We start from the raw sequence: 11,868 nt of genomic DNA, 5'->3' as shown, positions 1-11,868 counted from the left end.
AGGAAATGGCAACCCACTCCAGTGCTCTTGCCTGGAGAATCCCAGGGACGGGGGAGCCTGGTGGGCTGCTGTCTATGAGGTTGCACAGAGTTGGACACAACTGAAGTGACTTAGCAGCAGCAGCATGCATATTTTTATGCATATCATGCATCCAATCTTAGCTTTCTGTGAGGCCTGTGAGGAGCTAGTAAAGGGTGCTCTGCAAGCTCGAGAGTATAGAGTCTGAGCTGGTCTGAGAGGCCTGGGAAGCAGTGGAGTAAAATCCTACAGACATCTCCCTGGAGAGCCTGCCTTTGGGAGAACATTTCCTAAAACCCAGTGATTGTGAGTTGAGACTGGTAACCATGGGAATGAAGGAAATACTGATGATATATTTTGCATTTAAGTCAATAGTAATATTGACCTTTGAAATGTAGGCATTAAAGAAGAGGAGGGGATTTTAGAATGAACTAAAGCTTTCTGATTCTGAAAATTGGGAGAGAGGTTGCAATGTACAAAGAAAGCAAACAGAGCCAAGAAATCTTTTTCCATGAGAAGGACTGTGAACTTCTTTGAATATTTGAAGGTCAGGATCAATAGGAGACAGGAAGACATCCACCTGGGGAAGTCTAGGATGCAGTTAGTTCTGGAACTCAGCAGAGAGAGAGAGGAGTCTTATTTGTATACACAGGGTAACAGAAGCCCTCCAGTAAATCAGATCAACCCATGAAAATGTGAAGTCCGAGAAAAAACATGGGAAATGGGGCCAAAGTAAACTAATCAAAAGATTCTGAGAGAAACAGGATGCTAAAGAGAAGACTGAGAAAGGCGAGCCAAATTTAGAAGGAGAATCAGAAGCTTGTATTTCATGACAATGAAAGTCAAGGGGATAAATGCCTTGAGAGTTTCCTTGTGGTGATGGGAGGACTATACTAATCGCAATACATCTGCTGCGTAAGAACCTTCGAGTTGCGAGCTTTCGACGATGGGAATGTGCATTCCATCAAGGCGTGAGTGGAGCTGCAGCTCGCCCTGCGTCTCCTATCGCTGCTGCTGGATCAGCTCTACCATCGCCCACCTCCTCTCCCTCCTCCAGCCTGTAACTCTTCTTTCCTGTTCAGTGGATGCCAGCCCCTGGATGCCAGCTGCTGTACTGGCTTACGCTACTGTACTGGAAGATTTTTGTATTATTTGTGTGAAAAGAATTATAAATCTATTACCATACAGTATTTATAGCCAATTAATTGTGTTAGAGAGTGAAAAAGTTGGCTTGAAGCTCAACATTCAGAAAACGAAGATCATGGCATCCGGTCCCATCACTTCATGGGAAATAGATGGGGAAACAGTGAAAACAGTGTCAGACTTTATTTTTCTGGGCTCCAAAATCACTGCAGATGGTGACTGCAGCCATGAAATTAAAAGATGCTTACGCCTTGGAAGGAAAGTTATGATCAACCTAGATAGCATATTGAAAAGCAGAGACATTACTTTGCCAACAAAGGTCCGTCTAATCAAGGCTATGGTTTTTCCTGTGGTCATGTATGGTGAGAGTTGGACTGTGAAGAAGGCTGAGCACCGAAGAACTGATGCTTTTGAACTGTGGTGTTGGAGAAGACTCTTGAGAGTCCCTTGGACTGCAAGGAGATCCAACCAGTCCATTCTGAAGGAGATCAGCCCTGGGGTTTCTTTGGAAGGAATGATGCTAAAGCTGAAACTGCAGTACTTTGGCCACCTCATGTGAAGAGTTGACTCATTGGAAAAGACCCTGATGCTGGGAGGGATTGGGGGCAGGAGGAGAAGGGGATGATAAAGGATGAAATGGCTGGATGGCATCACTGACTCGATGGACGTGAGTCTGAGTGAATTCCGGGAGTTGGTGATAGACAGGGAGGCCTGGCGTGCTGCGATTCATGGGGTCGCAAAGAGTCGGACATGACTGAGTGACTGATCTGATCTGATCTGAATTGTGTTAGTGCCTTGGCTGACTGCGTTGGACTTAGGAACAAATTGGACTTAGAGCCACGCTCTCAGAATGAAACTCGTTCGTATCTGGGGGACTTACTGTATAGGAAAAGCTAGTCATTGAAACATGAAAAAAGCAAACCTCTGAGAAAACTGCGATCTGAATCCTTACATCAAGTGTAAAAGCATCTTAAACTTTACGTGGTTTCCCTTCTGTACGTACCTAAATATTACAACATGGGACCTGAAAACTGTCATAGAATTTTCTGCACCACAGAAGGAAAAGGAGATAAAGGCGCTGACATCATAAGGCACTGGAGATAAACCCACATGAAGACCAACAACACAACATGTTAAAGGGACAGAGAATATTCACAGCCTGTATTCTCAGCTTATTGCTAAATAGACCCAGAAAAGGCTGTGTTTTCTCATAACAGATAACACATGTTCCGATTAGTCAAACAGGCTTTTTTTTTTTTTTAAAGCAGAATAAACATCAGAATGGTATTGGAGAATAACTGTATGAATGGATGATGAATGAAATCGGAATGTCCTGGCTCTTACCTGGCTCTTTCAGGTCTTAGTCAACAGGTATTTACTGAAATTTGTGTGCTTCCAGCAAAGCAGTCTATGGGAAGAAATCAATGGCTTCATAGAACATGTAACATGTGCCCAGTACTTGAAATGATGTTGAACTTAACTGTAACCATGTGGGGGATCTTTATGAACCCTTGAACCCGTGATCTCTCTTCTTACTTTGTTTTTTTCTCAGAAATTCATATTCAATAGGCTTGCTTACGAAACTGTATCTTTTAATTGGATGGTTGACCTTTAACTATACTCTGGCCATTGACTAATTCAAATGTTACTGAAGCCAGCTCATCAGATCATTGTTGACTTGTCTCCAGTTTTACTCCTCACCTTTGAATTTAGTAGATTTAAAACTTGCCAGGGACCCAAGAGAATGGTCATGTGTTTTCATCTCATTTCATCTCATAGTTTTGTTCATTGTTCAGCTTCAAAGATCAGTTCAGTTCAGTTCAGTCACTCAGTCGTGTCTGACAATTTGCGACCCCATGAATCGCAGCACGCCAGGCCTCCCTGTCCATCACCAACTCCTGGAGTTCACTCAGACTCACGTCCATCTAGTCAGTGATGCCATCCAGCCATCTCATCCTCTGTCATCCCCTTCTCCTCCTGCCCCCAATCCCTCCCAGCATCAGAGTCTTTTCCAATGAGTCAACTCTTCACATGAGGTGGCCAAAGTACTGCAGTTTCAGCTTCAGCATCATTCCTTCCAAAGATATCCCAGGGCTGCTGTCCTTCAGAATGGACTGGTTGGATCTCCTTGCAGTCCAAGGGACTCTCAAGAGTCTTCTCCAACACCACAGTTCAAAAGCATCAATTCTTTGGTGCTCAGCCTTCTTCACAGTCCAACTCTCACACCCATACATGACCACAGGAAAAACCATAGCCTTGACTAGACGGACCTTTGTTGGCAAAATAATGTCTCTGCTTTTGAATATGCTATCTAGGTTGGTCATAACTTTCCTTCCAAGGAGTAAGCATCTTTTAATTTCATGGCTGCAGTCACCATCTGCAGTGATTTTGGAGCCCCCACAAATAAAGTCTGACACTGTTTCCACTCTTTCCCCATTTATTTCCCATGAAGTGATGGGACTAGATGCCATGATCTTCGTTTTCTGAATGTTGAGTTTTAAGCCAACTTTTTCACTCTCCATTTTCACTTTCATCAAGAGGCTTTTTAGTTCCTCTTCACTTTCTGCCACAAAGGTGGTGTTTTCTGCAGATGACATCTGAGATCATTGATATTTCTCCTGGCAATCTTGATTCCAGCTTGTGTTCTTCCAGTCCAGCTTCAAAGATAGTTTTCTCAATATAAAGATCACACGTGTTTATTGTATAAAATGGAAAGACACCCACAAATGTATAGAAAATTAATATCATTCATAATTCCTTCACATAGTCATTGGAGATATATATATATATATATAACTTCTTGCTTTTGTGTTGTTCTTTTACTTTAATACTAACTTATCTAAATTTCTTTTTCTATTTTTTGGCTGCACTGCACCTCATGCAGGATCTTAGTTCCCCAACCAGGAGTTGAGCCTGTGTCCCCTGCAGCAGAAGCAGGGCATCTTAGCCACTGGACCACCAGGGATGTCCCCACTGAATATATTTTGATGTATTTTTAAATCAGTCTCATTCTCCTTTCTCTCTTCCCCACACATGTAAAATTCACACTGAATTTATCTGATATTAATATATACATCTTGGTAGCCTATTTATATTCACTTTTTCTGTATTTCTCCAGGCCTTAAAATTTTGTTCTGCATCATGGTTTTCAATGGTATGCAGTGGCATCATAAAATGTCCTTAACTAAGTATTACCCTCTTTTTGGCGTGTTTTCACTACTTTCTATTCTTACAATACTGTTATCACATCATCTTATGATTAGGGCAATCGCGTCTCATGCCGTATTTGTACCCAGGCCAGTCTTCCGTGTGTGTGCTTCCCCTGAGGCTCAGCGGTAAAGAATCCGCCTGCAGAGCAGCAGATAGAGAAGACACAGGTGGGCTCCCTGGATTGGGAAGGCCCCTGCAGGTCATGACAACCCACTCCAGTATTCTTGCCTAGAGAATCCCACGGACAGAGAAGCCTGGTGGGCTATAGTCCATGGGGTCGCAAAGAGTTGGACATGACCAAAGCGACTTATCATGCATTTTTTTTTTATTTTGGATTTTTAACTGTCGTGCATACCCATATTTTCAAAAGCCAGAGAGTTTTCCAAGGCTTATTGGAGGCTCTGCAAAGGTCAGCCCTTCTCTCTTCTCTTTAGCTCCACCCTTCAAATTTTTCCTCCCAGATACAACCACTTCTAACCTTTTAGATGGTTCCTCTGACTTTTATATGTGTTTCGAGGTAAATAGCTATTTAGATTGGTACACCTTGATTTTTCATCTTCAGTGTGGAAGACAGGGCTTCAGCTCCTTTAACCCCTGGTTGGATACCCCATTCTGTCCACGTGCTCATCTTCTGCTCGTGGTCCCCTTACACTTCCATCAGATCACTGTTAGAGATTTCTTTAGTTAGGACTGTAAATGCCATTCACACTCCAGTCCCTTGGAATTCTACAATTACCTTTTCTTTGTTGCAGGGTTTCTTTTCTTGGCATGGTTTACTGTTTAGCACGGCAGCCATGCTACATATAAATATTTACATGCTCCCGAAGTAATAATTACTGACCTCAGAATGTTTACAGAGGGAGCTGTAAAAATGGGTTTCAATGTAATTTCAACTGTTAGAAAATTTTAAATGCTTGTCATACAGGTTTTCAATTTTTTATTACCATAGAAATTCACCATCATTAAAATCTCAAAGTACACTTTCACCATAATAAGCGCTTAATATGTAGTTCCTTGATGAATAAATGGATTTCTCAGCTGTATTGCCTCCTGTGTTATCTGCCCAAAAATCTAGGATCCAAAGGAAAATTATATGCTTCTAGTTTTCTCTTTCTGCTTGGACAATGGGGATCGGTGGAAAAGTCTCTGCTTGGGACTTTGGGGGATGCCTGGACTTTGGGGTTCAGTTCCCTGTGTTCCCCGCCCTCTCAGGCAGGTGGCAGCTCTGAAGTCCTCTGGGTGGTCTGACTCAAGTAACAGGAGGGACGGAATGGCAAGATGGTGAGTCCTTCCTTCTCAGCCCTGTTCATCAGGGTTAAGTGTTCATCAGGGTTAAGTGGTCATCAGGGTTAAGTGTTCATCAGGGTTAAGTGTTCATCAGGGTTAAGTGTTCATCAGGTTAAGTGGTCATCAGCATTAAGTCACTCTGTTACGGCCGTCTGCTGGTGCACACCTGCCTGAAGCTTCTCTCTGACTTCCTTGAGACTAACAACTCTGACGTATCAGCTCAGGTTTTGGGAAAGGGGTTGCGATTCAACTGTTTGAGGTAGCCAGATTAAGGTGTTTCTCCACTAGTTCCTTTTGGTGGCTTGAATAACACAGAATAAAATAGAATCCTTGCCAATCCATCTGTTTCAACAATAAGAGTACACAGTGGTGCAGAGTGGAGAGGGCAGGGACTGCACAAAAGCATGTGCATCATCATTTCCATCTGCATCTGATCAAAATTATCTGTGTGCTCAGTCGCTCAGTCATTCATATCCAACTCTTTGTGACCCCATGGACTGTAGCCTGCTGGGCTCCTCTGTCCATGGGATTTCCCAGGCATGAATACTGGATTGGGTTGCCGTTCCCTTCTCCAGGGTATATTTGTAACCCAGGGATCCAACCCAAGTCTCCTGCATTGCAGGTGGATTCTTTATTGCTGAGCCACAGGGAAACCTCTGAATTATTCCTGTAATGAATGTTAGATTCTAACCTTGCCATTCATGCTGCATGTATGAGTTGGTGTTCTACTGTATGGAAGAGCTTTCTTCTCCCATGTATCAGGGATTCATTCGTTTACTGATATAAGTATGAAGCCATGGGTTCCTAGCTGCAACTTCACAGCATAAAAACATCACTTGACCAGGTGATCTAATTACCTGCATCACCAGCGGGACCCAGATGTCATACCTAATGTGACTGCCTGTGTCCTTGGCCTGCCAAAAATTTCATTGGAAGAACCTAATGCAAGAAGGTCTTAAGGAAAAATACAGATGAACTGTTTCAGCTGGAAGCACGCTAAAGAGAAAGGGGAATACAATAAACTGGGAGACTCCATATTCCATTCTGAGTCAGAGGGTGATGGCGATCAAGGATGTCATCAGTGAAATTAATGAAGCTCAGATATGGTCGGTGCTGTATAGGATAGAGTTTTTGTGATGTCAGATGTTCCGATTTTGATAACACATTTGAAATAATGTCCCTATTTTTTGAAGTATATACCAAAACAGAAAGCTATTGAAATGTAGCATATTAAAAAGCAGAGACATCACTTGGCTGACAAAGGTCCAAATAGTCAAAGCTATGGTTTTTCCAGTAGTCATGTATCAATGTGAGAGTTGGACTATAAAAAAAAGGACTGAGTGTCACAGAACCAATGTTTTCGAACTGTGGTGTTGGAGAAGACTCTTGAGAGTCCCTTGGACAGCAAGGAGATCAAATCAGTCCATCCTAAAGGAAATGAACCCTGAATACTCATTGGAAGGACTGATGCTGAAGCTGAAACTCCCAATACTTTGGCCACCTAATGCGAAGAGCCAACTCACTGGAAAAGATCTTGATGCTGGGAAAGATTCAAGGCAGGAGGAGAAGGGGGCAACAGAGGGTGAGATGGTTGGATGGCATCGCCGATTCAATGGACATGAGTTTGAGCAAACTCTGGGAGATGGTGAAGGACACGGAAGCCTGACACGCTGCAGTCCCTGGGGTCGTAAAGAGTTGGACGTGACTTACAATTGAACAACAGCCACATAAATATCTAGGAGTAAAGCAACATGATGCTATACTCACTTTGAAGAGATTCAGGAAAAATGAAAGAGACAAAGAGAAAGCAAAAATAGGGAAAGTAAACTTACTGGTGAATTGAGTAAAGGGTAAAGTATTCCTTTCCCGGGGTTGCCATAATAAAGTTCTACAAGCAGGGTAGCTTGAAGCAACTAGCTTCTCACAGTTCTGGAGCCTAGAAGTCCAGCCTCAAGGCGTTGGTGGGGCCGTGCTCCTTCTGACACCTCTGAAGAGCGTCCTTCTGTGTCTCTCTCCGCTCCTGGTGGCCCCAGCTACCTGCTGGCTTGTGGCAGCCGTCATTGCAGTCTCTGCCTCCTCCTCACGTGGCCGTCTCCCCTCTGTCTTCGTCCCCAGTGCCACTCTTCCTGTTAGGACGCCTGTCATTTACTTTACCCCGGAATCCTTATGGCATCGTAGCGATTCTCGTCAGCAGCGGTCCTGTTTCCACGTAACAGTCACCTTCACTGGTACCAGAGGTTCGGGCATCAGCATTTCCTTAGGGGCCATGCGATTCAACCCATAACAGACACACCGTGGTTCCTGGCACTGCGCTTGCAACTTTGAGCTAACTTGTAGTTATATCAAAACCAAAAGTTACCAAAGTATTTTCATATAAAAAGTGGTATTCGTTGATTAAAAGTCCATCAGGTACCCGTCTTTCAAATTTCAATATTAATATGCTCGAGAATTATTATTAAATGAAACATGGACAAGTTTCTATTCACTGACAGTAAATTGTTACATAAACTAATAAAACATTTACTTGCAGAAATGTGCATTTATTCGTTCGTATGTTATCTGACATGCAGGAAAGAAGATTCCTATTTGAGGAGAATGGAAGATTTGGATTCTATTTCGATACTCCCGGAGCAGAGTTTAGGACAAAGTGGGGCTTCCAGTTTGAATTACGAGAGAGGAGATGTATTCAGGACTCCCAGTAGGAACTATCCAATCCTCAACTACAAAAGCATTTGAGTACTTTGCTTTGCATAATACAACATTCATTTCCCTGATGAAACCAATCACAGTGTGATTGATTTTCTTGACGCCCAATGGAAGGACTTGCCTCAGAGTTCTGCTCTGCAAGTCATCAGCAGCTCCGTTCCAGGGGGACCCATTAGGAGCCATCAGCGCACATGAACCCTGAGTTCATCAGACTAAAGAATGACAATCAGCCAGGAATCTTGCCAGTGGGGTTTTTATATACATGTGCACAATTTCAGAATTCTGAGTCGAGAAATACTGCCTTTTCGGGGTGTCCCTTGGCCGCATGTTTTACTACACAGGATCAGGCTTTCTGGGGACCTTGGCTAAGACCAGACAGTTGCACGGTGGGGACAGAGCCACCCCTGGTGGGATGTCTCACCCGTGTCCAGTGACAAAGGAAGGGAGGGAGGGAGAGAAGGAGGGAAATAAAAAGGAAGGAGAGATGGGGAGAGGGAGGGATGAAAGAGTCTCCTGCAATTGTCACCTATCTAGAAACAGTGAAGGCTGGAAAATTAAGTATGCGTAGAGTGATTTTGTAATTGTATGTATCGACTCTTAAAAACGCATGTCAGAAAATTTAGTTAAAAGTAACTTTCCCTGCAATCATAATCCTTTGCCTCAATTTGTAGTAACTAAGTTCAGTGTTTGGTTGCTTATTTTCCTTTTTTTCCGGTAAATAGTTTTTAGGATCTCGTATGCGCCAGGCACTGTTGGGAACATAAAGAGGACCTAGCTGTGGTCTGTGATTAGGGAAGTTCCCGCCCCCCTGGGAAGGTCTGTGCGTGGGACGACACCTGGTTTTTCAGCAGCATAGACCAGTGATTAGTGGGTGGAAATTTCAGTGAATGAACCCAAATGAAACATTCAGCACCACCTTTCGTTTTCAGACTTTCTCTGAAAAAGCCTCATTAGTCCTTAAGAAAGCATTCTCCCCCAGTGCCCTGCCTTCAGGGCTACCTCGATGCTGTACTATTTATTTTTGCTGTTACTGATAATATGTGACCCTTAATTATATTCGCTGTCATCTGCCACCCAGATGTCTGACATGGATAAGATTCTACCTGAAACATTTATGCATTGGGGAAAAAATAACTTGATTACCTCCTACCTGTTAGAACTGAATTAAGTAAGGGCGCCCTGTGGTTCTGTGTCTTAATTGATTCTTTAACCAGTGAAGCCAGGATAAATATGCAAAACCTTATTCGCCTGGTTGGAGACTAAGAGAAAAAAAAATCATTAGCAAATCTACTTCAGACTACTGCCTCAAGTAACCTCCTTTCAAACTCTGACTATGAAAGAAAATGAAAGGCACCGAGAAGATAATTTGACGTCTTTAGACCCTTAAAATGAAGTTTTCCTTAGGTAAGGGAAAATCGGAAATATCTAATGTGTTCTATTCAAATAAGGGAGTCTCTTTTTATGGCTATAGAAATGTGGTTCACTCTGGACGGTCAGGTGAACAGTACAGCTTACATGGAGGGAAAACATGAAGATTTGGAATGTTCTACCACTTTGACCTACTTTTTACTATAATTAGAGCAGTCTTTTTGAAAACCTGTGCAGACTTGCTAAGGCTTAGGGAAGCACTATATAGCTACACACACATTCAAACAAGGTGAGATCTCAGAACACTGGAGTGAGTCGCCATGCCTTCCTCCAGGGGATCTTCCCGACCCAGGGATCGAACCTGCAGCTCTTAGGCCTCCTGCACTGGCAGGCAGGTTCTTTACCACTAGCGCCACCTGGGAAAACCACTGCTATATGGCTATTTAATATATAAATGTGTGTGTGTGCTCAGTCACGTAGTCGTGTCTGACTCTTTGCTACCCCATGGACTGTAGCCCACCAGGCTCCCATGTCCATGGGTTTCTCCAGGCAAGAATACTGGAGTGGGTTGCCATTTCCTCCTCCAGGGCATCTTCCCAACCCAGGGACTGAACCCAGAGCTCTTAGGTCTCCTGCGTTGGCAGGCTGACTCTTTACCACTGTGCTACCTGGGAAGCCCCTAATATTATAAATATACAAACTATTTAATATAAAAGGCTATTCCTTTTTATGTAAAGCCATGGGTTTGGTTATTATATGAACCATATTAACTATATTCACAGTGCCATACACACTTGTACTCAGGAAGAAGAATAGGGTGAAACTTTCACTTTCTTGGCCTGAGTTTAGTGACAGGTTTTTGGGAGGAAACGTATGGGAAGTCTTGCCTGGTAAATTTTACGGAGCTTATTAAAGAAGGTAGAGACAGGGTAACAATTGCTGTGACTACTTGTTTATTAATAAGGATGAAAGCGCATCCATCATTGTGTTTGTGCTGGGGGAGGGGGAGCGTCGAGCAGGTGGGCTCAGAGGTGCCTGAGGGAGAGAGCCTGTGAAGCTGAAAGATGTCTGATAGTCGTATCCGATGTACTTCATCCATTAACGTCTCCGGATGATGCTTTTTTGTCAGAAAGCAGTTCTGGAAAGAGGAGAAGGCAATGGCACCCCACTCCAGTACTCTTGCCTGGAAAATCCCATGGACGGAGGAGCCTGGTAGGCTGCAGTCCATGGGGTCGCTAAGAGTCCTACACGACTGAGCGGCTTCACTTTCACTTCTCACTTTCATGCATTGGAGAAGGAAATGGCAACCCACTCCAGTGTTCTTGCCTGGAGAATCCCAGGGACGGTGGCGCCTGGTGGGCTGCTGTCTCTGGGGTTGCACAGAGTCGGACACGACTGAAGCGACTTAGCAGCAGCAGCAGCAGCAGTTTCTGGAAAGAGAAAAACCAGCCAGAAGCCATGAGCTCAGTCTTTATTAAAGGGACTGAAATGTGACTGTGCTGGACTTGCCTGTGGCTTAGATGGTAAGGAATCTGCCTGCAATGCAGGAGACTCGGGTTCAAACGCTGGGTGGGGAAGATCCCCTGGAGAAGGGAATGGCCACACACGCCAGTATTCTTGGCTGAAAGAATTCCATGGACAGAGGAGCCCGGCGGGCTACAGTCTGTGGGGTCAGGCTTCATTAAAGCAATGGTAACATGAGGACAGCTCTCCAGTGAGTTTCTGCGGAGAGCAAGGAGCATAAGGATTTAACAGGATGGTCTGGGGAAGCTTGGAGTTCACACGGAACGTCAGAATCCGAAGGCAGGGCCACTGTGTCGTGCTAGGAGAGCCAGGCTGCTCTAGTGCAGCGGTCACAGAGGTGTGCCTGGCTCAGCAGCCAGGGATTGGCTATTTGGGGTTTTTCAGGGGGGTTGTGGAGGCGGGGCTTCCCAGGTGGCGCTAGTGGTAAAGAACCCACCTGCCAATGCAGGAGACATAAGAGAAGCGGGTTCGATCCCCGGGTTGGGAAAATCCCCTGGAGGAGGAAATGGCAACCCGCTCCAGTGTTCTTGCCTGGAAGAATCCCATGGACAGAGGAGCCTGGTGGGCTACAGCCCATGGGGTCGCAAAGAGTCAGACAAGACTGAGCGTCTT

General features: G+C 44.3%; 1 protein-coding gene across 1 annotated transcript in view; it reads left to right on the top strand.

Annotated features, from left to right (window-relative positions):
* Positions 1-11,868, top strand: part of MYO16 (myosin XVI) — a 322,068-nt gene that overhangs the window by 52,326 nt on the left and 257,874 nt on the right. The window lies entirely within an intron of this gene.

The sequence above is a fragment of the Bison bison genome, unplaced genomic scaffold (genome assembly GCF_000754665.1).
Source record: "Bison bison bison isolate TAMUID 2011002044 unplaced genomic scaffold, Bison_UMD1.0 scf7180017864527, whole genome shotgun sequence".
NCBI lineage: Eukaryota > Metazoa > Chordata > Mammalia > Artiodactyla > Bovidae > Bison > Bison bison.
The sequence above is the reverse complement of the archived record's forward strand: the minus strand, read 5'-3'. Positions and strand labels throughout refer to the sequence as shown.